Consider the following 16,232-nt stretch of genomic DNA (forward strand, 5'->3'; position numbering starts at 1 on the left):
ACACGCCGGAACCACCGGCTCGACCCGCCGGAACGACCGCTGGACATGCAAAATCACCTGCCGGCTACGCCGGAAACACTTGGCGAACACTCCGGAATCACCTGCCGGGCATGCCGGAACCACCTCTCAGATATGCCAGAACCACGTGCCAATGACCCCGGAAGCACCTGCCGAGCACGCCGGAACCACCTGCTCGACTCGGCAGAACCACCTGCCGGACACGCAAAAATCACCTGCCGGCTACGCCACAACCAGTTGGGGAACACTTCGGAATCACCTGCCGGGCTTGCTGGAACCACCTGCCGGTCATGCCAAAATCACCTGCCAACTACGCCAGTACCACTTGGCGGACACTGTGGAAACACCTGTCGGGCCGGCAGGAACCACATCTCACACGTGCCAGAACCATGTGCATGAGATGCTGGAACCACACCCCGAACAGACGGAAAACACCTGCCAGACCCGTCTGAACAACCTGCCGAGCACGCCGGAGCCACCTGCTCGACTCGCCGGAACCACCTACCTGACATGCCCAAATCACCAGCCGGGTATGCCAGAACCACTTGGCGGACACTCCGGAATCATCTGCCGGACATGCCGGAACCAGCTCTCAGACACACCAGAACCACGTGCCGGAGACGCCGGAAGCACCTGCCGAGCATGCCGGAGCCACCTGCTCGACTCGCCAGAAACACCTGCCGGACACGCCAAAATCACCTGCCGGGTACGCCAGAACCACCTGGCGGACACTACGAAATCACCTGTCACGCATGCCGGAACCCCCTCTCAGACGTGCCGGAAGCACGTGCCGGACACGCTGGAATCACCTAGCGGACAGACCGGAACCACCTGCCGAGCACGCCGGAGCCACCTGTTCGACTGGCTGGAACCACCTGCCGGACAGGCCAATATTAACTGCTGGCTATGCCAGAACCACCTGGGGGACAGTCCGGGATCACCTGCCAGCCATGGCGGAACCACCTCTCACACGTACCAGAACCACCTGCCGGAGAAGCTGGAAACACGTCCTGGACAGTCTGGAACCACCTGCCGGCCAAGCCTGAACCACCTGCCAAGCACAACGGAACAACCTGCCAGACACGCCAAAATCACCTGCGTGTTATGCCAGAACCACTTGGAGGAATCTCTGGGATGACCTGCCGGGCATGCCGGAACCACCTCTCAGACGTGCCAGAACCATGTGGCGGACAGTCCGGAATCACCTGTTGGGCATGCGCAACCACCTCTGAGCCGTACCAGAACCACATGCCGTGCAGGCTGGAACCACCTACCGGACAGACCGGAATCACCTTTCGGGCATGCCGGAACCACCTGTCAGATGTGCCAGAAACACGTGCCGGAGACGCTGGAAGCACCTGCCAAGCACGTTGGAACCACCTGCTCAACTCGCCTGAACCACCTGCCGGACATGCCAAAATCACCTGCCGACTATGCCAGAACCACTTGGCGAACACTCCGGAATCACTTGCCGGGCATGCAGGAACCACCTCTCAGACATGCCAGAACCCCGTGCCAATGACCCCGGAAGCACCAGCCGAGCACGCCGGAACCACCAGCTCAACTCTCCTGAACCACCTGCCGGACACGCCAAAATCACCTGCCCGCTTCACCAGCACCACTTCAGGGACAAGCCGGAATCACGTGAGGGGCATGCCGGCACAGCCTCTCAGACTGAACCTCGTGCCGGACACCACAGAACCACCTGCCGGACAGACCGGAACCACCTGCCGGACACACCGGAACCACCGGCTCGACCCGCCGGAACGACCGCTGGACATGCAAAATCACCTGCCGGCTACGCCGGAAACACTTGGCGAACACTCCGGAATCACCTGCCGGGCATGCCGGAACCACCTCTCAGATATGCCAGAACCACGTGCCAATGACCCCGGAAGCACCTGCCGAGCACGCCGGAACCACCTGCTCGACTCGCCAGAACCACCTGCCGGACACGCAAAAATCACCTGCCGGCTACGCCACAACCAGTTGGGGAACACTTCGGAATCACCTGCCGGGCTTGCTGGAACCACCTGCCGGTCATGCCAAAATCACCTGCCAACTACGCCAGTACCACTTGGCGGACACTGTGGAAACACCTGTCGGGCCGGCCGGAACCACATCTCACACGTGCCAGAACCATGTGCATGAGATGCTGGAACCACACCCCGAACAGACGGAAAACACCTGCCAGACCCGTCTGAACAACCTGCCGAGCACGCCGGAGCCACCTGCTCGACTCGCCGGAAGCACCTACCTGACATGCCCAAATCACCAGCCGGGTATGCCAGAACCACTTGGCGGACACTCCGGAATCATCTGCCGGACATGCCGGAACCAGCTCTCAGACACACCAGAACCACGTGCCGGAGACGCCGGAAGCACCTGCCGAGCATGCCGGAGCCACCTGCTCGACTCGCCAGAAACACCTGCCGGACACGCCAAAATCACCTGCCGGGTACGCCAGAACCACCTGGCGGACACTCCGAAATCACCTGTCGCGCATGCCGGAACCACTTCTCAGACGTGCCGGAAGCACGTGCCGGACACGCCGGAATCACCTAGCGGACAGACCGGAACCACCTGCCGAGCACGCCGGAGCCACCTGTTCGACTGGCTGGAACCACCTGCCGGACAGGCCAATATTAACTGCTGGCTATGCCAGAACCACCTGGGGGACAGTCCGGGATCACCTGCCAGCCATGGCGGAACCACCTCTCACACGTACCAGAACCACCTGCCGGAGAAGCTGGAAACACGTCCTGGACAGTCTGGAACCACCTGCCGGCCAAGCCTGAACCACCTGCCAAGCACAACGGAACAACCTGCCAGACACGCCAAAATCACCTGCGTGTTATGCCAGAACCACTTGGAGGACTCTCTGGGATGACCTGCCGGGCATGCCGGAACCACCTCTCAGACGTGCCAGAACCATGTGGCGGACAGTCCGGAATCACCTGTTGGGCATGCGCAACCACCTCTGAGCCGTACCAGAACCACATGCCGTGCAGGCTGGAACCACCTACCGGACAGACCGGAATCACCTTTCGGGCATGCCGGAACCACCTGTCAGATGTGCCAGAAACACGTGCCGGAGACGCCGGAAGCACCTGCCAAGCACGTTGGAACCACCTGCTCAACTCGCCTGAACCACCTGCCGGACATGCCAAAATCACCTGCCGACTATGCCAGAACCACTTGGCGAACACTCCGGAATCACTTGCCGGGCATGCAGGAACCACCTCTCAGACATGCCAGAACCCCGTGCCAATGACCCCGGAAGCACCAGCCGAGCACGCCGGAACCACCAGCTCAACTCTCCTGAACCACCTGCCGGACACGCCAAAATCACCTGCCCGCTACACCAGCACCACTTCAGGGACAAGCCGGAATCACGTGAGGGGCATGCCGGCACAGCCTCTCAGACTGAACCTCGTGCCGGACACCACAGAACCACCTGCCGGACAGACCGGAACCACCTGCCGGACACACCGGAACCACCGGCTCGACCCGCCGGAACGACCGCTGGACATGCAAAATCACCTGCCGGCTACGCCGGAAACACTTGGCGAACACTCCGGAATCACCTGCCGGGCATGCCGGAACCACCTCTCAGATATGCCAGAACCACGTGCCAATGACCCCGGAAGCACCTGCCGAGCACGCCGGAACCACCTGCTCGACTCGCCAGAACCACCTGCCGGACACGCAAAAATCACCTGCCGGCTACGCCACAACCAGTTGGGGAACACTTCGGAATCACCTGCCGGGCTTGCTGGAACCACCTGCCGGTCATGCCAAAATCACCTGCCAACTACGCCAGTACCACTTGGCGGACACTGTGGAAACACCTGTCGGGCCGGCCGGAACCACATCTCACACGTGCCAGAACCATGTGCATGAGATGCTGGAACCACACCCCGAACAGACGGAAAACACCTGCCAGACCCGTCTGAACAACCTGCCGAGCACGCCGGAGCCACCTGCTCGACTCGCCGGAACCACCTAACTGACATGCCAAAATCACCAGCCGGGTATGCCAGAACCACTTGGCGGACACTCCGGAATCATCTGCCGGACATGCCGGAACCAGCTCTCAGACACACCAGAACCACGTGCCGGAGACGCCGGAAGCACCTGCCGAGCATGCCGGAGCCACCTGCTCGACTCGCCATAAACACCTGCCGGACACGCCAAAATCACCTGCCGGGTACGCCAGAACCACCTGGCGGACACTCCGAAATCACCTGTCGCGCATGCCGGAACCACCTCTCAGACGTGCCGGAAGCACGTGCCGGACACGCCGGAATCACCTAGCGGACAGACCGGAACCACCTGCCGAGCACGCCGGAGCCACCTGTTCGACTGGCTGGAACCCCCTGCCGGACAGGCCAATATTAACTGCTGGCTATGCCAGAACCACCTGGGGGACAGTCCGGGATCACCTGCCAGCCATGGCGGAACCACCTCTCACACGTACCAGAACCACCTGCCGGAGAAGCTGGAAACACGTCCTCGACAGTCTGGAACCACCTGCCGGCCAAGCCTGAACCACCTGCCAAGCACAACGGAACAACCTGCCAGACACGCCAAAATCACCTGCGTGTTATGCCAGAACCACTTGGAGGACTCTCTGGGATGACCTGCCGGGCATGCCGGAACCACCTCTCAGACGTGCCAGAACCATGTGGCGGACAGTCCGGAATCACCTGTTGGGCATGCGCAACCACCTCTGAGACGTACCAGAACCACATGCCGTGCAGGCTGGAACCACCTACCGGACAGACCGGAATCACCTTTCGGGCATGCCGGAACCACCTGTCAGATGTGCCAGAAACACGTGCCGGAGACGCCGGAAGCACCTGCCAAGCACGTTGGAACCACCTGCTCAACTCGCCTGAACCACCTGCCGGACATGCCAAAATCACCTGCCGACTATGCCAGAACCACTTGGCGAACACTCCGGAATCACTTGCCGGGCATGCAGGAACCACCTCTCAGACATGCCAGAACCCCGTGCCAATGACCCCGGAAGCACCAGCCGAGCACGCCGGAACCACCTGCTCAACTCGCCTGAACCACATGCCGGACACGCAAAAATCACCTGCCCGCTACACCAGCACCACTTCGGGGACAAGCCGGAATCACGTGAGGGGCATGCCGGCACAGCCTCTCAGACTGAACCTCGTGCCGGACACCACAGAACCACCTGCCGGACAGACCGGAACCACCTGCCGGACACGCCGCAACCACCGGCTCGACCCGCCGGAACGACCGCTGGACATGCAAAATCACCTGCCGGCTACGCCGGAAACACTTGGCGAACACTCCGGAATCACCTGCCGGGCATGCCGGAACCACCTCTCAGATATGCCAGAACCACGTGCCAATGACCCCGGAAGCACCTGCCGAGCACGCCGGAACCACCTGCTCGACTCGGCAGAACCACCTGCCGGACACGCAAAAATCACCTGCCGGCTACGCCACAACCAGTTGGGGAACACTTCGGAATCACCTGCCGGGCTTGCTGGAACCACCTGCCGGTCATGCCAAAATCACCTGCCAACTACGCCAGTACCACTTGGCGGACACTGTGGAAACACCTGTCGGGCCGGCAGGAACCACATCTCACACGTGCCAGAACCATGTGCATGAGATGCTGGAACCACACCCCGAACAGACGGAAAACACCTGCCAGACCCGTCTGAACAACCTGCCGAGCACGCCGGAGCCACCTGCTCGACTCGCCGGAAGCACCTACCTGACATGCCCAAATCACCAGCCGGGTATGCCAGAACCACTTGGCGGACACTCCGGAATCATCTGCCGGACATGCCGGAACCAGCTCTCAGACACACCAGAACCACGTGCCGGAGACGCCGGAAGCACCTGCCGAGCATGCCGGAGCCACCTGCTCGACTCGCCAGAAACACCTGCCGGACACGCCAAAATCACCTGCCGGGTACGCCAGAACCACCTGGCGGACACTACGAAATCACCTGTCACGCATGCCGGAACCCCCTCTCAGACGTGCCGGAAGCACGTGCCGGACACGCCGGAATCACCTACCGGACAGACCGGAACCACCTGCCGAGCACGCCGGAGCCACCTGTTCGACTGGCTGGAACCACCTGCCGGACAGGCCAATATTAACTGCTGGCTATGCCAGAACCACCTGGGGGACAGTCCGGGATCACCTGCCAGCCATGGCGGAACCACCTCTCACACGTACCAGAACCACCTGCCGGAGAAGCTGGAAACACGTCCTGGACAGTCTGGAACCACCTGCCGGCCAAGCCTGAACCACCTGCCAAGCACAACGGAACAACCTGCCAGACACGCCAAAATCACCTGCGTGTTATGCCAGAACCACTTGGAGGAATCTCTGGGATGACCTGCCGGGCATGCCGGAACCACCTCTCAGACGTGCCAGAACCATGTGGCGGACAGTCCGGAATCACCTGTTGGGCATGCGCAACCACCTCTGAGCCGTACCAGAACCACATGCCGTGCAGGCTGGAACCACCTACCGGACAGACCGGAATCACCTTTCGGGCATGCCGGAACCACCTGTCAGATGTGCCAGAAACACGTGCCGGAGACGCTGGAAGCACCTGCCAAGCACGTTGGAACCACCTGCTCAACTCGCCTGAACCACCTGCCGGACATGCCAAAATCACCTGCCGACTATGCCAGAACCACTTGGCGAACACTCCGGAATCACTTGCCGGGCATGCAGGAACCACCTCTCAGACATGCCAGAACCCCGTGCCAATGACCCCGGAAGCACCAGCCGAGCACGCCGGAACCACCAGCTCAACTCTCCTGAACCACCTGCCGGACACGCCAAAATCACCTGCCCTCTACACCAGCACCACTTCGGGGACAAGCCGGAATCACGTGAGGGGCATGCCGGCACAGCCTCTCAGACTGAACCTCGTGCCGGACACCACAGAACCACCTGCCGGACAGACCGGAACCACCTGCCGGACACACCGGAACCACCGGCTCGACACGCCGGAACGACCGCTGGACATGCAAAATCACCTGCCGGCTACGCCGGAAACACTTGGCGAACACTCCGGAATCACCTGCCGGGCATGCCGGAACCACCTCTCAGATATGCCAGAACCACGTGCCAATGACCCCGGAAGCACCTGCCGAGCACGCCGGAACCACCTGCTCGACTCGCCAGAACCACCTGCCGGACACGCAAAAATCACCTGCCGGCTACGCCACAACCAGTTGGGGAACACTTCGGAATCACCTGCCGGGCTTGCTGGAACCACCTGCCGGTCATGCCAAAATCACCTGCCAACTACGCCAGTACCACTTGGCGGACACTGTGGAAACACCTGTCGGGCCGGCCGGAACCACATCTCACACGTGCCAGAACCATGTGCATGAGATGCTGGAACCACACCCCGAACAGACGGAAAACACCTGCCAGACCCGTCTGAACAACCTGCCGAGCACGCCGGAGCCACCTGCTCGACTCGCCGGAACCACCTAACTGACATGCCAAAATCACCAGCCGGGTATGCCAGAACCACTTGGCGGACACTCCGGAATCATCTGCCGGACATGCCGGAACCAGCTCTCAGACACACCAGAACCACGTGCCGGAGACGCCGGAAGCACCTGCCGAGCATGCCGGAGCCACCTGCTCGACTCGCCAGAAACACCTGCCGGACACGCCAAAATCACCTGCCGGGTACGCCAGAACCACCTGGCGGACACTCCGAAACCACCTGTCGCGCATGCCGGAACCACCTCTCAGACGTGCCGGAAGCACGTGCCGGACACGCCGGAATCACCTACCGGACAGACCGGAACCACCTGCCGAGCACGCCGGAGCCACCTGTTCGACTCGCTGGAACCACCTGCCGGACAGGCCAATATCAACTGCTGGCTATGCCAGAACCACCTGGGGGACGGTCCGGAATCACCTGCCAGCCATGGCGGAACCACCTCTCAGACGTACCAGAACCACCTGCCGGAGAAGCTGGAAACACGTCCTCGACAGTCTGGAACCACCTGCCGGCCAAGCCTGAACCACCTGCCAAGCACAACGGAACAACCTGCCAGACACGCCAAAATCACCTGCGTGTTATGCCAGAACCACTTGGAGGACTCTCTGGGATGACCTGCCGGGCATGCCGGAACCACCTCTCAGACGTGCCAGAACCATGTGGCGGACAGTCCGGAATCACCTGTTGGGCATGCGCAACCACCTCTGAGACGTACCAGAACCACATGCCGTGCAGGCTGGAACCACCTACCGGACAGACCGGAATCACCTTTCGGGCATGCCGGAACCACCTGTCAGATGTGCCAGAAACACGTGCCGGAGACGCCTTAAGCACCTGCCAAGCACGTTGGAACCACCTGCTCAACTCGCCTGAACCACCTGCCGGACATGCCAAAATCACCTGCCGACTATGCCAGAACAACTTGGCGAACACTCCGGAATCACTTGCCGGGCATGCAGGAACCACATCTCAGACATGCCAGAACCCCGTGCCAATGACCCCGGAAGCACCAGCCGAGCACGCCGGAACCACCTGCTCAACTCGCCTGAACCACCTGCCGGACACGCCAAAATCACCTGCCCGCTACACCAGCACCACTTCGGGGACAAGCCGGAATCACGTGAGGGGCATGCCTGCACAGCCTCTCAGACTGAACCTCGTGCCGGACACCACAGAACCACCTGCCGGACAGACCGGAACCACCTGCCGGACACGCCGGAACCACCGGCTCGACCCGCCGGAACGACCGCTGGACATGCAAAATCACCTGCCGGCTACGCCGGAAACACTTGGCGAACACTCCGGAATCACCTGCCGGGCATGCCGGAACCACCTCTCAGATATGCCAGAACCACGTGCCAATGACCCCGGAAGCACCTGCCGAGCACGCCGGAACCACCTGCTCGACTCGCCAGAACCACCTGCCGGACACGCAAAAATCACCTGCCGGCTACGCCACAACCAGTTGGGGAACACTTCGGAATCACCTGCCGGGCTTGCTGGAACCACCTGCCGGTCATGCCAAAATCACCTGCCAACTACGCCAGTACCACTTGGCGGACACTTTGGAAACACCTGTCGGGCCGGCAGGAACCACATCTCACACGTGCCAGAACCATGTGCATGAGATGCTGGAACCACACCCCGAACAGACGGAAAACACCTGCCAGACCCGTCTGAACAACCTGCCGAGCACGCCGGAGCCACCTGCTCGACTCGCCGGAACCACCTACCTGACATGCCCAAATCACCAGCCGGGTATGCCAGAACCACTTGGCGGACACTCCGGAATCATCTGCCGGACATGCCGGAACCAGCTCTCAGACACACCAGAACCACGTGCCGGAGACGCCGGAAGCACCTGCCGAGCCTGCCGGAGCCACCTGCTCGACTCGCCAGAAACACCTGCCGGACACGCCAAAATCACCTGCCGGGTACGCCAGAACCACCTGGCGGACACTCCGAAATCACCTGTCGCGCATGCCGGAACCCCCTCTCAGACGTGCCGTAAGCACGTGCCGGACACGCCGGAATCACCTAGCGGACAGACCGGAACCACCTGCCGAGCACGCCGGAGACACCTGTTCGACTGGCTGGAACCACCTGCCGGACAGGCCAATATTAACTGCTGGCTATGCCAGAACCACCTGGGGGACAGTCCGGGATCACCTGCCAGCCATGGCGGAACCACCTCTCACACGTACCAGAACCACCTGCCGGAGAAGCTGGAAACACGTCCTCGACAGTCTGGAACCACCTGCCGGCCAAGCCTGAACCACCTGCCAAGCACAACGGAACAACCTGCCAGACACGCCAAAATCACCTGCGTGTTATGCCAGAACCACTTGGAGGACTCTCTGGGATGACCTGCCGGGCATGCCGGAACCACCTCTCAGACGTGCCAGAACCATGTGGCGGACAGTCCGGAATCACCTGTTGGGCATGCGCAACCACCTCTGAGACGTACCAGAACCACATGCCGTGCAGGCTGGAACCACCTACCGGACAGACCGGAATCACCTTTCGGGCATGCCGGAACCACCTGTCAGATGTGCCAGAAACACGTGCCGGAGACGCCGGAAGCACCTGCCAAGCACGTTGGAACCACCTGCTCAACTCGCCTGAACCACCTGCCGGACATGCCAAAATCACCTGCCGACTATGCCAGAACCACTTGGCGAACACTCCGGAATCACTTGCCGGGCATGCAGGAACCACCTCTCAGATATGCCAGAACCCCGTGCCAATGACCCCGGAAGCACAAGCCGAGCACGCCGGAACCACCAGCTCAACTCGCCTGAACCACCTGCCGGACACGCCAAAATCACCTGCCGGGTATGCCAGAACCACCTGGCGGACACTCCGAAACCACCTGTCGCGCATGCCGGAACCACATCTCAGACGTCCCGGAAGCACATGTCGGACACGCCGGAATCACGTACTGGACAGACCGGAACCACCTGCCGAGCACGCCGGAGCCACCTGTTCGACTCGCTGGAACCACCTGCCGGACAGGCCAATATCAACTGCTGGCTATGCCAGAACCACCTGGGGGACGGTCCGGAATCACCTGCCAGCCATGACGGAACCACCTCTCAGACATACCAGAAACACCTGCCGGAGAAGCTGGAAACACGTCCTGGACAGTCTGGAACCACCTGCCGGCCAAGCCTGAACCACCTGCCAAGCACAACGGAACAACCTGCCAGACACGCCAAAATCACCTGCGTGTTATGCCAGAACCACTTGGAGGACTCTCTGGGATGACCTGCCGGGCATGCCGGAACCACCTCTCAGACGTGCCAGAACCATGTGGCGGACAGTCCGGAATCACCTGTTGGGCATGCGCAACCACCTCTGAGACGTACCAGAACCACATGCCGTGCAGGCTGGAACCACCTACCGGACAGACCGGAATCACCTTTCGGGCATGCCGGAACCACCTGTCAGATGTGCCAGAAACACGTGCCGGAGACGCCGGAAGCACCTGCCAAGCACGTTGGAACCACCTGCTCAACTCGCCTGAACCACCTGCCGGACATGCCAAAATCACCTGCCGACTATGCCAGAACCACTTGGCGAGCACTCCGGAATCACTTGCCGGGCATGCAGGAACCACCTCTCAGACATGCCAGAACCCCGTGCCAATGACCCCGGAAGCACCAGCCGAGCACGCCGGAACCACCTGCTCGACTCGCCAGAACCACCTGCCGATCACGCAAAAATCACCTGCCGGCTACGCCACAACCAGTTGGTGAACACTTTGGAATCACCTGCCAGGCTTGCTGGAACCACCTGGCAGTCATGCCAAAATCACCTGCCAACTACGCCAGAACCGCTTGGCGGACACTGCGGAAACACCTGTCGGGCCGGCTGGAACCACATCTCAGACGTGCCAGAAACGTGTTCATGAGATGCTGGAACCACACCCCGAACAGACGGATACCACCTGCCAGAACCGCCTGAACCACCTGCTGAGCACGCCCGAACCACCTGCTCGACTCACCGGTACCACCTCCCTGACACGCCAAAATGACCTGCTGGGTATGCCAGAACCACTTGGCGGACACTCCGGAATCATCTGCCGGACATGCCGGAACCAGCTCTCAGACACACCAGAACCAAGTGCCGGAGACGCCGGAAGCACCTGCCGAGCATGCCGGAGCCACCTGCTCGACTCGCCAGAAACACCTGCCGGACACGCCAAAATCGCCTGCCGGGTACGCCAGAACCACCTGGCGGACACTCCGGAATCGCCTGCCGCGCCTGCCGGAACCACCTCTCAGACGTGCCGGAAGCACGTGCCAGACACGCCGGAATCACCTACCGGACAGACCGGAACCACCTGCCAAGAACGCCGGAGCCACCTGTTCGACTCGCTGGAACCACCGGCTGGTCAGGACAATATCAACTGCTGGCTATGCCAGAACCACCTGGGGGACAGTCCGGGATCACCTGCCAGCCATGGCGGAACCACCTCTCAGACGTACCAGAACCACCTGCCGGAGAAGCTGGAAACACGTCCTGGACAGACTGGAACCACGTGACGGCCATGCCTGAACCACCTGCCGAGCACGGCGGAACCACCTGCCGGACACGCCAAAATCACCTGCGGGCTACGCCAGAACCACTTGGACGACTCTCCGAAATGACCTGCCGGGCATGTTGGAACCACCTCTCAGACGTGCCAGAAGCACGTGGCGGACAGTCCGGAATCACCTGTTGGGCATACGCAACCACCTCTGACACGTACCAGAACCACGTGCAATGCACGCCGGAACCAGCTACCGGACAGACCGCAATCAACTCTTGGGCATGCCGGAACCACCAGTCAGATGTGCCAGAAACACGTGCCGGAGACGCCGGAAGCACCTGCCGAGCACGTCGCAACCACCTGCTCAACTCGCCTGAACCACCTGCCGGACACGCCAAAATCACCTGCCCGCTACACCAGCACCACTTCGGGGACAAGCCGGAATCACGTGAGGGGCATGCCGGCACAGCTTCTCAGACTGAACCTCGTGCCGGAACAACAGAACCACCTGCCGGACAGACCGGAACCACCTGCCGGACACGCCGGAACCACCGGCTCGACCTGCCGGAACGACCGCTGGACATGCAAAATCACCTGCCGGCTACGCCAGAAAAACTTGGCGAACACTCCGGAATCACCTGCCGGGCATGCCGGAACCACCTCTCAGATATGCCAGAACCACGTGCCAATGACACCGGAAGCACCTGCCGAGCACGCCGGAACCACCTGCTTGACTCACCAGAACCACCTGCCGGACACGCAAAAATCAACTGCCGGCTACGCCACAAGCAGTTGGGGAACACTTCGGAATCACTGCCGGGCTTGCTGGAACCAACTGCCGGTCATGCCAAAATCACCTGCCAACTACGCCAGTACCACTTGGCGGACACTGTGGAAACACCTGTCGGGCCGGCCGGAACCACATCTCAGACGTGCCAGAACCATGTGCACGAGATGCTGGAACCACACCCCGAACAGACGGAAAACACCTGCCAGACCCGTCTGAACAACCTGCCGAGCACGCCGGAGCCACCTGCTCGACTCGCCGGAACCACCTGCCTGACATGCCCAAATCACCAGCCGGGTATGCCAGAACCACTTGGCGGACACTCCGGAATCATCTGCCGGACATGCCGGAACCAGCTCTCAGACACACCAGAACCACGTGCCGGAGACGCCGGAAGCACCTGCCGAGCATGCCGGAGCCACCTGCTCGACTCGCCAGAAACACCTGCCGGACACGCCAAAATCACCTGCCGGGTACGCCAGAACCACCTGGCGGACACTCCGAAATCACCTGTCGCGCATGCCGGAACCACCTCTCAGACGTGCCGGAAGCACGTGCCGGACACGCCGGAATCACCTAGCGGACAGACCGGAACCACCTGCCGAGCACGCCGGAGCCACCTGTTCGACTGGCTGGAACCACCTGCCGGACAGGCCAATATTAACTGCTGGCTATGCCAGAACCACCTGGGGGACAGTCCGGGATCACCTGCCAGCCATGGCGGAACCACCTCTCACACGTACCAGAACCACCTGCCGGAGAAGCTGGAAACACGTCCTGGACAGTCTGGAACCACCTGCCGGCCAAGCCTGAACCACCTGCCAAGCACAACGGAACAACCTGCCAGACACGCCAAAATCACCTGCGTGTTATGCCAGAACCACTTGGAGGACTCTCTGGGATGACCTGCCGGGCATGCCGGAACCACCTCTCAGACGTGCCAGAACCATGTGGCGGACAGTCCGGAATCACCTGTTGGGCATGCGCAACCACCTCTGAGCCGTACCAGAACCACATGCCGTGCAGGCTGGAACCACCTACCGGACAGACCGGAATCACCTTTCGGGCATGCCGGAACCACCTGTCAGATGTGCCAGAAACACGTGCCGGAGACGCCGGAAGCACCTGCCAAGCACGTTGGAACCACCTGCTCAACTCGCCTGAACCACCTGCCGGACATGCCAAAATCACCTGCCGACTATGCCAGAACCACTTGGCGAACACTCCGGAATCACTTGCCGGGCATGCAGGAACCACCTCTCAGACATGCCAGAACCCCGTGCCAATGACCCCGGAAGCACCAGCCGAGCACGCCGGAACCACCAGCTCAACTCTCCTGAACCACCTGCCGGACACGCCAAAATCACCTGCCCGCTACACCAGCACCACTTCAGGGACAAGCCGGAATCACGTGAGGGGCATGCCGGCACAGCCTCTCAGACTGAACCTCGTGCCGGACACAACAGAACCACCTGCCGGACAGACCGGAACCACCTGCCGGACACACCGGAACCACCGGCTCGACCCGCCGGAACGACCGCTGGACATGCAAAATCACCTGCCGGCTACGCCGGAAACACTTGGCGAACACTCCGGAATCACCTGCCGGGCATGCCGGAACCACCTCTCAGATATGCCAGAACCACGTGCCAATGACCCCGGAAGCACCTGCCGAGCACGCCGGAACCACCTGCTCGACTCGCCAGAACCACCTGCCGGACACGCAAAAATCACCTGCCGGCTACGCCACAACCAGTTGGGGAACACTTCGGAATCACCTGCCGGGCTTGCTGGAACCACCTGCCGGTCATGCCAAAATCACCTGCCAACTACGCCAGTACCACTTGGCGGACACTGTGGAAACACCTGTCGGGCCGGCCGGAACCACATCTCACACGTGCCAGAACCATGTGCATGAGATGCTGGAACCACACCCCGAACAGACGGAAAACACCTGCCAGACCCGTCTGAACAACCTGCCGAGCACGCCGGAGCCACCTGCTCGACTCGCCGGAAGCACCTACCTGACATGCCCAAATCACCAGCCGGGTATGCCAGAACCACTTGGCGGACACTCCGGAATCATCTGCCGGACATGCCGGAACCAGCTCTCAGACACACCAGAACCACGTGCCGGAGACGCCGGAAGCACCTGCCGAGCATGCCGGAGCCACCTGCTCGACTCGCCATAAACACCTGCCGGACACGCCAAAATCACCTGCCGGGTACGCCAGAACCACCTGGCGGACACTCCGAAATCACCTGTCGCGCATGCCGGAACCACCTCTCAGACGTGCCGGAAGCACGTGCCGGACACGCCGGAATCACCTAGCGGACAGACCGGAACCACCTGCCGAGCACGCCGGAGCCACCTGTTCGACTGGCTGGAACCCCCTGCCGGACAGGCCAATATTAACTGCTGGCTATGCCAGAACCACCTGGGGGACAGTCCGGGATCACCTGCCAGCCATGGCGGAACCACCTCTCACACGTACCAGAACCACCTGCCGGAGAAGCTGGAAACACGTCCTCGACAGTCTGGAACCACCTGCCGGCCAAGCCTGAACCACCTGCCAAGCACAACGGAACAACCTGCCAGACACGCCAAAATCACCTGCGTGTTATGCCAGAACCACTTGGAGGACTCTCTGGGATGACCTGCCGGGCATGCCGGAACCACCTCTCAGACGTGCCAGAACCATGTGGCGGACAGTCCGGAATCACCTGTTGGGCATGCGCAACCACCTCTGAGACGTACCAGAACCACATGCCGTGCAGGCTGGAACCACCTACCGGACAGACCGGAATCACCTTTCGGGCATGCCGGAACCACCTGTCAGATGTGCCAGAAACACGTGCCGGAGACGCCGGAAGCACCTGCCAAGCACGTTGGAACCACCTGCTCAACTCGCCTGAACCACCTGCCGGACATGCCAAAATCACCTGCCGACTATGCCAGAACCACTTGGCGAACACTCCGGAATCACTTGCCGGGCATGCAGGAACCACCTCTCAGACATGCCAGAACCCCGTGCCCATGACCCCGGAAGCACCAGCCGAGCACGCCGGAACCACCTGCTCAACTCGCCTGAACCACATGCCGGACACGCAAAAATCACCTGCCCGCTACACCAGCACCACTTCGGGGACAAGCCGGAATCACGTGAGGGGCATGCCGGCACAGCCTCTCAGACTGAACCTCGTGCCGGACACCACAGAACCACCTGCCGGACAGACCGGAACCACCTGCCGGACACGCCGGAACCACCGGCTCGACCCGCCGGAACGACCGCTGGACATGCAAAATCACCTGCCGGCTACGCCGGAAACACTTGGCGAACACTCCGGAATCACCTGCCGG

This window comes from Equus caballus, chromosome 27 (assembly GCF_041296265.1).
Source record: "Equus caballus isolate H_3958 breed thoroughbred chromosome 27, TB-T2T, whole genome shotgun sequence".
Classification (NCBI taxonomy): domain Eukaryota; kingdom Metazoa; phylum Chordata; class Mammalia; order Perissodactyla; family Equidae; genus Equus; species Equus caballus.